The sequence below is a fragment of the Pithys albifrons genome, chromosome 1, assembly GCF_047495875.1.
Source record: "Pithys albifrons albifrons isolate INPA30051 chromosome 1, PitAlb_v1, whole genome shotgun sequence".
Lineage (NCBI taxonomy): Eukaryota > Metazoa > Chordata > Aves > Passeriformes > Thamnophilidae > Pithys > Pithys albifrons.
In genome coordinates this window covers 67,093,809-67,105,908 of record NC_092458.1, presented here as the reverse complement: position 1 = coordinate 67,105,908, position 12,100 = coordinate 67,093,809, and the positions used below count along the sequence as shown (strand labels likewise).

Genomic DNA, 12,100 nt, shown 5'->3' with positions numbered 1-12,100 from the left:
TATTTATTCAATATTATTTCACAGGGGTGACCTCTCGGGGTCCAAGTGTCTGCAGCAGAGCAGCCTGAGCCTCCCTTGATGTGGACAGACTGCTGAGCTGGTTAGATTGGCTGCTCATCGTCCTGGTGCGCTCTTCTATTTGGTGCTCATCTCTAGAGCATCATTCTGAGTCATGATCACAGTGGACCTCCTGGGCCGTCTGATCCAAATAAAGGCCCAGCAGAGCCTCCATTGATCTGGACAGCCTGCCAAGCTGGGCAAAGCAGCTGGTTGTGACCTTCGTGAGCTTGCTGGTTTTGGGTGTACTGCATTGGTTATCATTATTTGCTGGAGCACCCTGGGTCATTAGTTTGGCAATTGCTCCACCCACCCTGTCCCTTCAAAATCTCAAGTCACATGACAAAGTCCCACTCAACTTTGTTTTTTTCCCAAAGGCTTTGCAGTAAGCAACAAAAGACCTCGCTGCGGGGTAGCCACAAAGGACGGGAACTCAAGCAAAGCAGGGAAGGACACATTGCCGGGGCTGGGGCAGCAGCTGCAGCGCTCGCAGTGCACCTGCCCCGCCTTGGGGTGCCTGTCTGGGTAAACATCAATCTCCTGAAGGCCTGGATGACCAGGAGTTGGATCCCCAGCAGGAATTGGGTCGCAAGGGCAACCAAAGGGCAGGGCGGGTGATGCCCGTGGCGGTCAGGAATGAGGGCAGCGGCGCTGCAGAGGCTTCTTGGGGGCAGAGCAGGGGCCGGGGAGGTGGGTGGATGAGAGCACAGACCCCGCGACCAACGCGAGGGAGACGCCAGATGGCCCTGGGGGCTGCGAGGGACCGGGCGCCGTTGTCCTGCAGCGGGGAAGGGGCGGCTGCTCCCGAGGGGAAACGTGGCTCTCGGGGGCAGACGGGAGCCGGGGGGCAGCACCCACACCCCGGGGTCTTGGGTCAGCGAGCGGAGACAGCCAGGCCAGGGCTGGGAGGAGGAGGGAGCGGCGGGGATGCCCGCGCCGGCTAGCGGGAGGCAGGGACAAGGATGGAGGGAGGGAAGGAGGGAGGGATGGAGAGAGGGAGGGAAGGAGAGAACTGCACTCGCCGGCCCCAGCTAGCGGCCGCTGATTGACAGCTGTGCCCGCCCTCCCGGCGTTTCCATTGGGCAGCTCCCACGTCAGTCAGCGATCCGCGGTCCCTATTGGCGGACCCTGCCCCGCCTCCCCGCGGCACGGGCCATAACGGGGCCGAGGGGGCGGGGCCAGGGGCGGTGCGGGGCGGCTTAGCCCGCGAAGGCGGCGGCGGCCGGAGTGGGAACGGCGGCGGCTGGAGCGGGATCGGGATCGGGATCGGGATCGGGATCGGGATCGGGATCGGGATCGGGATCGGGATCGGGATGGGACGGAGCGCGGCGCCAGGTGGGTGCAGGACTCTGCTCCAGCCTCCGGCAGCCGCCGCGGAGGAGGGAAAGGGGGGCGGCCGGCGGCGTTCGGGGGTCCTTCGGCTGCCCGCGAGGGGCGCGGACCGGGAGCAGCCGCTCTTCGGCAGTCTCTCGCCCGCGGGGATAATCCCGGCGCTGCCCTGCGGGAAACCCCTTTCTCCTGCCGGCCGTGGCGGGGGCGGCGGGGGGTCGCGCCGGGGCTGCTGGCTGCGCTCTGCTCCGCTGGCCCAGGCTCAGCTGCCGTCCTGGGGCCCTCTCGCCTCAGCTTTGTTCCAGCCCTCTCGGCCCCTCGCTGGAGCCGCGCTCCGTCCCTGCCGGTCCCGGTGGGGGCAGCGGAGCCCCCCCTGCGTGGGGCTGGGGCCGGGGCCGGGGCCGGGCCCGGGCCCCCGCTCTGTGCCCGCAGCCCCGGAGCGCCCCGGCCGCGCTGGAATGGGATCACGGCGCCCGTTCCCGGGATTCGCCAGCCGGGGGTCGCTCCCCGCCCGTGTTACCCCAGGAGCGGCCCCGCGACGGGACACGGGCAGGGCTCGCTGCTGTCCGGCCGTCTGCAAGTACTTACAATTAATCGTCTTTGGCTTTGAAGGGCGCTGGGAGTCCTTGACAGCTCGGGAACTTTTCAACCCTTCCCCCGCCACCCCCAGTGGGTTTTTGTGGGTTAATTGTTTTTTCGACTTGCTTCTTAAGTAAATGTGTCGCTGAGAAGAAGCTGGAAGTCAGTACAGGCGTGCGAAGATAGAGATTTATCTCGGCTGCTGAATGTCTAACGCTGACCTAAAAGCAGTTCAGAAATGCTTTATTCTTTTTCTTCTCGTTTCTGATAGAGTTCAGTAATCGCTGCGGATAACTAACAGGAGAAGAGTTGATAAAGAGCTGATAGTTTTAGGCTGAGCAGCAATCTGTGGAGTGGGGCCAGTCCTTGAGCGATGGGTTATTGGATGCAGTTTTGAGGTTCCTTGGTAGAAAACACTTCAAAGCACAAATGGTTTGGTTGGGTGCTGTTTGTACAGGAATGGGAAAATGCTGTCTGTCTGTGGTTCTTTGTGTCTCTTGTAAACTACAGAACATGAGGGGAACAATATTCCTATTAGAAGAAGAGGGGGGCAGATTGTGAAAACAACCAGAACTTGAAGAGACTTTAAATCTGGGGATGATGAGGTTTGTTTTGTCTTGCCTATCGTGCAAGACTGGCCTTTTTTTTCTTTCTTTCTTTCCTTCTTTTTAAAGATTTACATAAGGGATCAAAAATGTTACATTTATAGGAGACAGACTCTTGTTTTGGCTTTGCCTGATACAGTATTTTCCATAAGCTAATAGTGAGTGTACTTGGAGAAAGGAATGAAGTAATGGAATAAGGCTGTAGTTGTTATTCTCCAGCACGCTGTCCCACACCACAGTGATCTGTAGTTCAGGTGGCTCATTATGTGACCTCCACTATATGGAAACTGACATGATATTGAATAATTGTATTAAACTAGTGCTCAATTTGGAAACCTGTTAGATTGAAGTTAGAGGTTACAGTGCTTGCAAACCTAAAGGATTTAATATTAAACCCTGTAGCTGAGCCATAGAATTGAGCTTTGTTGTTATGTTACAGCTTTTTGCCTTTAAGTTTTCATCAGGAGAAAATATGCAAAGATGGAAGGACAGTTATCTGCTCACAAGCCCTAAGTCATTCTTACTCAGGAAGAATGAGGCTTTCACTAAGTCCTTCAGTAAGAATTAGGATGTTTTAACTGCAGCTCTTCAGTTGAGACCAGGACCAGACTCTGTTCCCTTGAATGATGTGGGAACTTGATTTGTTTCCAGCTGAATTTTGGGGATGACTTGTGCAAAGCAAACTTTTTCTGTCCCTTGCTGGAAGATAAGTTTTGTGTTTATATAGCTAGCAGCAATATGAATGGAGTTATTAGGCAGTGAACACAGAGATTTTGTTGTACATGAAATAATACATAATTGAGCCAGTCCTCATTTTCCATGGCTATTTTCTTCAAATAAAGAGAAAATAGAAAATATTTTTAAATCAGATACCGAAACAATAGTCTTGATTATACACAATAGTTACTGAATAGTTACTGAAATTGAATAGTCTTTGTTAATCTTCCCATTTGTCCATGGAAGTATTAAAATATGAGTTTACATGTCAGAAATAGAATCACTCATGTTTTAAAAAGGTATTTTCATAGCAGGAGTAAGTTATTGAGGCTTCTTGTTTGATTTATATGGTACAACATGTGACATTTGGTAGTTAATAACAGCATTAACCCGCTGTTTTTCAGTATACGTCTTGTCTGTACAACATGCCTCAAAGGATTATGATTTTAGGAGTATCATTACAAACTTCTCATGGATCAGTTGCTCTTCGGTGTCCTTACTTTAACTTAGGTTTATTTTTGTTTTTCTTCAGTAAGAAGGTAGATGCTATATATTTTTCTGAAATAAGAATGGTAGTGTCTGTGGGCAATATTCCATATGGAGGAAAGAGGAAGGAAAGCCATTATGTGACAGATGATAGGAATATTATTTTGAAGTTTCTTAAACAGTGAGTAGTAGAAGGACAGGGTTTCTGAAAATGTAACCAAACTAGAGCAGATACTTAGGTGAAGAATTCCACAAGAGCTGGTGGTAGGTGAATGTTTAAGTCGCTGTATTACCAGTGTCACCTGGACAGTGAATTAGCTTTCATGCATTTGCAAGTCTCTTTTTTGATCAAACTTCTCACGGACAGTCACATCTTAATGTACTCTTTGTTCTTTTGAGCAGCCTTTCGGAGTTCTCTTGACTGCTTTTTGGGAGAAAGAAGCAAGAAATATTGTTGCAGTTAATTGCAGTCTGCCCTTGCAGGTTTGTGTTTAGTTGGTGTATGTTTAATGTTGTTTTGTAACTGAGCTTGAATCTGATATGGGTTGTATAATGCAGCCCTTCTTGGACTTTTTAATTCAAACTTGATGTGTTATCTTCCTGATTCATGTGTGCTCTAGTTAAAGTTTTCAGACTTCTTGTTGTCCTTACTGTGACTTGTTTTTATTTTATTTTTCCTTGCATAGGTTACTGAGCTACAGGCTGTGTATCATGTGAATTGCACTAGTAGTGTAAGTTACTAAACAGGCTGTGTGTGTTCAGTGGGTTATGAGACAAAATTTTCTTAATTATCTCAACAGTGGAAAGATACTAATATACAGGACTGATGGGGGAGCAATTGGTTTTATCAGACCCATTTCTTAGTTCTCTAACCTTAATGCCATTCAGTGTGTGGAGATCACTGATATGATCAGATTACAAGTGTCTTCCACTGGTGTACATAACTGTACTTTGCCTTCTAGAGCTTCCCTGTGTAAGGAGTATGACAGGGCACAGGCTGTGACTGCTTGTTCTCTTGAAGAAAAGATAAAGAGGTAGAGAGTGAATATTAACTTCTCCATATGGAAGACTCTCATGCAGAATACCTGCATGTGCCAGTTTAAAGGTAAACTGGCAGGAGAAAACAAACTCAACACAAAAGAGATTATCAGTCAGAGTTACAATTTAATAACAATATTACAATAAATGCAATGGCACAAAGAGAAATTGGTTTTAGCCCACAAAACCCACAAGTATAACCCAGCACCCTGGGGCACAAACACAGTGGTGTTTGTTAACCCCTGTGCTGAGCCCCACGTGGTTCCTCCGAGTCCAAAGCAAAAGGAAGTGAAAAAACCTATTGGTGCAGGTGATGGTTATAGTCTGGTGAAGGGTGATGGTCTCCTCCTGTCAAGGTTCTGATCCTTCTTTGAATCTGACAAGTCTTCAAACCCCGAGACTATGTACCCTCAGGTCCAGGTGGGAGCACCCAGTCCCTCCCCCAGGGCGGAGAGTTAAACAGTGGGTGATCTGACTCTGTGAGTCATGGGGTATTTTGGAATTCTTGCTGGCCCATTAGCAGACACGCCCCCTCAGGCTGGGTGTGGAGGTGCTAACGACTCCCTGGAGGGGAGTTATCACAGCTCTTATCTCACAGGTGTCTTTTTCACCCAGCTCACACCCTGAGGGGTCAGGTGTGCCCTGGGCAGCTGCTGCAAATAGTCCATTGTTAACAGTTCATGCGAAATGAATGGAGGGTGTGGAATACACAGCTTTGGTCACACCCACACAGTGATAAACTGGTCCCACCTGCTGAACTAGGGCACTGTACCCTTAGGGAAGATCAGTGTCTTGACTAAGAATTAAACTGAGGCTTAGTACTTACATTCTCTCCTGAGAATTTAGTCTGCTTTTAGAGGTAATAATGAAAATAACCTGAAGTTATGCCAGGTTTATTTATTCAACTTTAACCAATTGCTTTCCTTCACATTTGCCTGTTATTAAAGTCTAATTGTTCAGAAGCTGACTTCTGGTAAAACCTGTTGAAATGTTGCACTGGAGTGTGGTTTTTTTAAACTGGAAAAGTGTTCCTGGTTTTCACGCCTCTTTTGAAAACTTGCATAACTGAAATATTTTTAGCGTCTGATAGATGTAATTTTTTTTCTTCTGCCAAAAGGGGAAACAAAATATTTGGGAAGAAATAAAGAAACTTACTTGTAGAAACAGCTGGAGCTGAAAACAGAAGTCTTTGTGCTGATTTAGGCTGTAAACTTCGAGTTTATCTTGTTTGATTTCTTTATTTTAGGCAGGTGAGATAGCCAGAGAATTTTTGTTTGAGGCTTGTTAGTATGGTAAGAATTTGTTGGATTTGCTTGGTTCTTTTTCTTAAAAAATTCTGAATTTGTTTGTGTTAACGATTCATAGGTGTCTTGAATTTCCACACACTGTGAATTAGTTTTTCCTCTCACATACTGAAATATTCTGCCATTAAGCTGACGTTTGTTTCTGGATCTAGAACTGACCCAGAAGTATGGGGATTTTTTTTGGTGGACCTCTCCATTTAGCAGTATTTTACTTACTCTTTTTGGAGACTCTTGGAGCTTCTTCCTACCTGTTATTTATGAATATAATGTCTTTATTCTTGCAGAGTGTCAGTAGTTATTTGAATCTGTTCAGAATTCATGTTTTACAGTCATCATAATTGATATAAATAGAAGTAGCCTACACTAAGGCAGTTGTAACTTCCCTTAATTTGTCAAACCCAAATTTTAAGTTAACTTAAATGTATTTTTCTTCATGAGAAGAAAAAACCTGAGATTTTAAAATGTTGTGCACTGAATAACAGGCTGACATGATTTCTCTCTAATTCCACAGATCGAAACTCTATTTTACTGGGTCTTTGCCATGACCTTTTATCGTACATCCCTGTTGTGGAAATGTGTCCTTTGTAGAAACTATAGAATTATTTCTTGAGTTAAAACTCTTACCGAGTGTTGTTAATTTACACAGCAGCACATACAGATAAATTTACATAAAGGGAAAATATTTATCACCTTGAAGTTCAAACGAGACAGACTTTTTGGAGGTTTATGGAGGGGTTATGAGCAGAGAAAGTTTAGTTTGGATATTAGGAACAAGCTCTTTCCTGAGAGTGGTGGTCAAACACTGGAACAAGCTCTGCGGAGAAGTGGTTGTGACCCCAAGCGTGTTGTGGTTTGAGAAGCATTCGGTTTGGTTTCTTAGATATTTGGCTTAACCTTTAGGTTTCCCTGTGTGGAGTTAGGAGTTGAACTTGGTGATCGTCTCTTCCTACTCAGGATAATCTATAATTCTATAATAGATGAAGGGTATAATGTAATCGTATTTTAGAGGGCTTGAGTTTCACTGATTGTTTAAAAGATGGTGTGTGCAAAAATGTTTTCTTTTGATACATTCATAGAAACTAAAAGTGAACAAAACACCTCATCAGTGAAAAACACGTATAATCTAATAAAAAGTGTTTTATTTAAGCATGGTTGCCAGGGCCAAGAGAACATAAGGCTATGTTTAAAGGATGGTGAGTACAAGTGGGGAATTACTGGAACTCTGCTGTATTTTTAAAGGAGAACATTATCTAAAATATGACCATCAGGACTTTCTTCCATGGATTAATCAGTTAGCTGCTTGTTACTTGCTGTGGAGTGAGATACAGTTGACAGAGCTGTTGGTGGGATCTGGAGTTCAGATTAAATCTGGTGGTGAAGTTTGTTCCAATGCTGATGACTGCAATGGGCATCTTAGTCTGAGTATTCCCTTATTTGAGGCTTTATAGTTGAGATATGCAGTGATGGCTAATGTGTACAGCTATTGCCCATTGCTCCCTCTCCAGCAGCTTTTTCTTTTAGCTTGTTCTTGTTGCAAAGCCTTCCTTTGTATTTCCTCTTTTGTGCTTCTGATGTCCTGTAAGATGAGGACAGTGGTGCTTGGGTCACTGCTCTGTGCCTGAGTGGAAAGGCCGGTTAGAGAGGGCAAGTGAGGAGTGTATTGTATGGCCAAACTTCACGAACGCAGATTTGGGCAGGGCTCTCCCCACGTGGGTGTGCCCTTCCAGCCTGCGCAATGGATGTTTAGGTGAGGCACAGCGTGCACAGAACTGGCCCCACCGTTTAAGTCCTGAGGTCCATCTGCCACGGCCGAGCGAGCTTGGACAGTGACAGTGAAGTCCTCGGGACTGTCACAGCACCCGGTACTAACCGGGGCTGACCCTGCTGAGCATCCGAGATGTGACGGGATGGGATGGCAGGGAGGCATTGAACTGCCAGGACATGGTCCCACTGAGACTTGAATTCAGGTCCTTGGGATTCAGAGTCCAGAGTGCTCTCCATTACACCACGGGACCTCCCCGGCGTGTGTAACCCTTGGATCCATATGTGACTTAATAAAAAAATGTTGGTAAAGGTGTAAACAGATTGTCTTCTACGCTCCAGTGACTTGGAAGATGAAATGGCACGAGGACATGGACTTTCCTCATAGCCAAAGACCTTAGTACTTCAGCTAATGGATCCCAGGTTTCTTGTGCATCTTCACAGTTGCAATCACTTTGCTCATAACAAAAAGTACTTGGAAAGCTTGTGTGTACTGAGTGATAGGCATAATATGCCAAAACAAGTTAATAGTATCCAGTAAACATTGGAATTGATTTCTTGATGTTTTGGGATCCCATAGTTGAAAAGGTCAGTATCCAGTGATGCCGAGGAAAACCATTCATCTGCTGTGGACTTGGTTTTGTCCTGCCAGAGCAACAGGCAGCTGTGGGGACTAATGTGCTGGAAGACAAGGCCTGCAAAGCTTGTTTTATTTTGAAACTTCAAACAGTCTTTGGAAACACTTCTTTCAGAAGTTCTTCTGCCTCATTACATGTGAATGAAGTAACGAAGTTTGAACTTCTGAATTAGAAGGGGGCGTCAGTGGAAGTGTGGCTTTTTAGTTTGCTTTCCTGCAGCAGTCAGATCTTGCCAGTGGATTTTCTATTGAATGTTGGATTCTCTGGAACTTACATCAGCACAGCTTTACTGTAGAATTATTTCCTGGGAAAGTTGTGCTTTTCTTTTTAAAGCTTGGCTGCTGTGTTGAGTATTTAAACAGCTGCAAACATGGACAAGAATACATCACTTCAAATGAAGCCTTTGATTTTATGCTGAATTTGAAGATGCTTTTGTACGTATATCAACGGTTTTGTGCACACAGTTGGAATATTGAAGGTTTTTCTGACCTCTGCATGCCATCTCAGGAGCTGGAGTGGCACTGGTATTTAAAGAGGTTTAAAGAGGATGTCTTGATGCGTTGGTTACAGTTTCACGTTATCTAACCGAATAGTAGGAGAAGGGTATTTGCCTTGCTAGACAAGTAGATGTGCAAGCCACATGCTTTCTATCCACCTGCTTTTGGCAGAAGGAACAAGGAACTAGCATTTGGGCAGCTTTCTTTTTTTTTTCCTTTTGTTTTCCTCTCTTTTCTAGATGAAGGAGCTCCTGTCTCCTTCTGCTTAGTCAGCTTGCATCTCTCGAAACTTTCTGTTCTTCAAATCCTACATGCATTGTACATCTTCACTGTAGCAACCACTGTGTATTATAGCAAGTCAAGAGTCGTAAAGCTTGTGGTGCATGGTTAAGCGTGAAATACCTGAACGTGGAACTGTTGAGGTACAAATGCTTTCAAGAGAAGTGTCTTGGAATGCACAGAGTATTCCAGCCCTCAAACAAAATGTAGCTATTAGAACATATGCCTCTGTCATCAAACACTGCTCATACTTCTGTAGACTATCTTGAAATTTCAAGTATCCTTTGATTCAGGTTGAGTAATCACATGGATAAGATGACGAGCAACACCTTGTTACAGCAAAGCTAATAATGCTGCAAAAACAGACCTTGATGTCTAGCTGATAATTTTTTGTGCTGGATTTGCACTACTGATGGCAGGGAAAGCTTTCGTGCTGGTGGACTAGTAAGCTGGTGAGTTTTTAACCCTAAGGATTTTTATTATCCTGAATTAGCTGCATCTGAAATACCACTGTAACGTCATTGAGATTCTGATCTTATTTTTCTAGAACACTTGCTATTCTACTGGAGAAGGTACATGCTTTGCCAAAGGTTTTTCTGCTAACAATTTTGAGGCCCTTGAAGCTTGCATGGATCTGCAGCTTGCTGTCATGTTTGGGCACTCAGCTGGCTGAAGTATTGTCTGACTAGTTGGCTTGATGCTGGAGCAGGTTTAACAGACTTCAGTCATTTCTGTATCTTGGAGGATGATGGAAAGGTTCTGTGCAATGGGATTTATAACTCTATTTGCAGGAACTGAGAAGTGACAGGTAAAACTCCACAACTGGGGAAAATTTCAGAACTTTTGCTGTCTTAGATGTTCAAGTAGATTGAGTATTTTACATTAGTTAGTAAATTGGTCCAGTTACTATTTCTGCAAGTTATTAATGAAGGACAAAGTCAAATATTGTAGCAGATTGAGCCCTTGTCTTGAAACTGTGGCTTTCTGAAATGCACAGTGTATAGTCCAATTTGCATATTTCCATTACCTGTTTTATCTTTTAATGTGAAACCATTGAGGCAACAGTGAGATAACCTCCTTTATTGGGCAGGTAGTATTATTGCTGCCTGTGACAATAGTAGCTGAAACGCCTAATCCATCACCTTCTGTCCCTGTCCCATGTTTTAAGATGAAGCTGTTAATGTTCTTTGCGTGCTACTTCCTCATTTGCATTTTCTGTTCCACTTCCGCCTGCTGCAAACTCTCGCTGATGTATTTCTTCTGAAGTCTTTTACTTCCCTTTGAAACTCTCTTCTATATCCTAGTATTCCCTGTAAAAAGAAAAACATTATGATGAACTTCTGCTTTGTGTCATTTCTAGTAAAACCCACAGATGCCTTTTTTTTTGTTTTTGAGAGTGAAATAGTTGGAGATGTAAAAAAGCCAAATCACAACAAAAACCCTTCCCACTGCCACATTCATCCCTGAAGAAATTTAAAATGGAGAGAAGTAGATGCAAGACATGAAGTGTAAATCCTTGCCAAATGTAAATCCTTTCTCCCTTAACTGAGTGAGTTGCTTACTATCAAATTTCTTGAAGTTACAGAATGTTATTTTTGGCAGGAACATCAGAAAGAGTGTTCTTTCTTTTAAACAGTTCTTGTTTGGAAAATAAGCATATGCTTGGCATCATCATGAATTTGTAAAAGAGGAAAAAGTGATTTTATTTTCAAAACATATAGCAGAACTGTATTTTCAGCAGAATCAAATGTTAAATGCTTCTGGAAGCTTAAGTATGTCTGTACAGTTGGTTGTCAAGGTTGAAACAACAAGCACAGTTAGCCCTGAAGCTCTAAATGCTAATCAAAGCTTGTCAAGTTTTCCTCAGCCAAGTTAGCTGAGGAGGTTAGAGAAGCCCATAGGCAGCCTGTAATAGTTAAGTTTTTTAAAGCTAACTTTAATGTTTAGGTTCAAGTATAAAAAAATACTTATTCATTTTATGCTTTTAGTAATGATGATGGCCACTGTAAGACCTAGGGCTATAAATCTGTAGGTTGAGTATCCCTGCTCTTGTTCATCTTGGTGGAATTATGGCTGTTAATGACTTGGAATATGAAGCATTAGAAAATGTATTGAAGTAGGTTTTGTTAACCTAAGAGATGACAGTCTAAACCGTGAACAGCTTTGATGTGTTGGTCAGAGATAACTTTCTTTATGCCTGATCACAGAACAATAAGCACAGCATAAAATGGTCCTGGTTACTCAAAGAACTTGATCTGGTTCATTCAGTTCCAGGGACAGGCTCAAAAAGGAGAAAAATCGTGTGCTTTAGGACTGGGTGGGAAACATCAGGGAGATCTAACTGTGAGGGTAGAAAGGATGGGTATTGAATCTAGAGGAATAAAATCAGTGAATTTAATTGAGGCTTACTGGGAGTTGTTATATTCTCTTCAAGATGCTCAACCTGATATTTTAGAACTGAAATATGGAGGAAACCTTCAAACAAAGCCTGTCTGAAATACAAAGCTTGAAGGACAAGTATTCTTTTGTCAAAGTGTGTTTCTGAGCTTTTTAAATCCACTTTGAACAAAATACTGAAATATATGTAACTGTAGGAAGATAAGACTGTAGAAATAATTGAATTCCACTGTGGATTACTTAATTTGCATTATTAGTTGGGTTCTATAAAATATGCCTTCCATACTTTTTTTTGCTTATTTCTGCAAGTGTATAAAGAAGTGTTAATCCTCTTTTCTTTTCCAAAGCATACAAGGACTTGCTGATTTAAATCAGATTCTTACTGGGTGTTAAAAGAAGTATAAACTTGGCTG

At 43.9% G+C, this 12,100-nt stretch overlaps 1 protein-coding gene across 3 annotated transcripts in view; it reads left to right on the top strand.

Moving 5' to 3' along the window:
* The first annotated feature begins 1,324 nt into the window (after positions 1-1,324).
* WASF3 (WASP family member 3) overlaps positions 1,325-12,100 on the top strand; it is a 73,439-nt gene continuing 62,663 nt past the window's right edge. Inside the window, exon 1 of one of the 3 annotated variants that reach the window (XM_071553533.1) lies at positions 1,325-1,392. The gene's annotated coding sequence lies outside the window, so the exon portion shown is untranslated. Of the gene's footprint in view, positions 1,393-4,187; positions 4,257-12,100 lie in introns of those variants that run through there. The other 2 variants (XM_071553552.1, XM_071553544.1) reach the window with 2 other exon arrangements.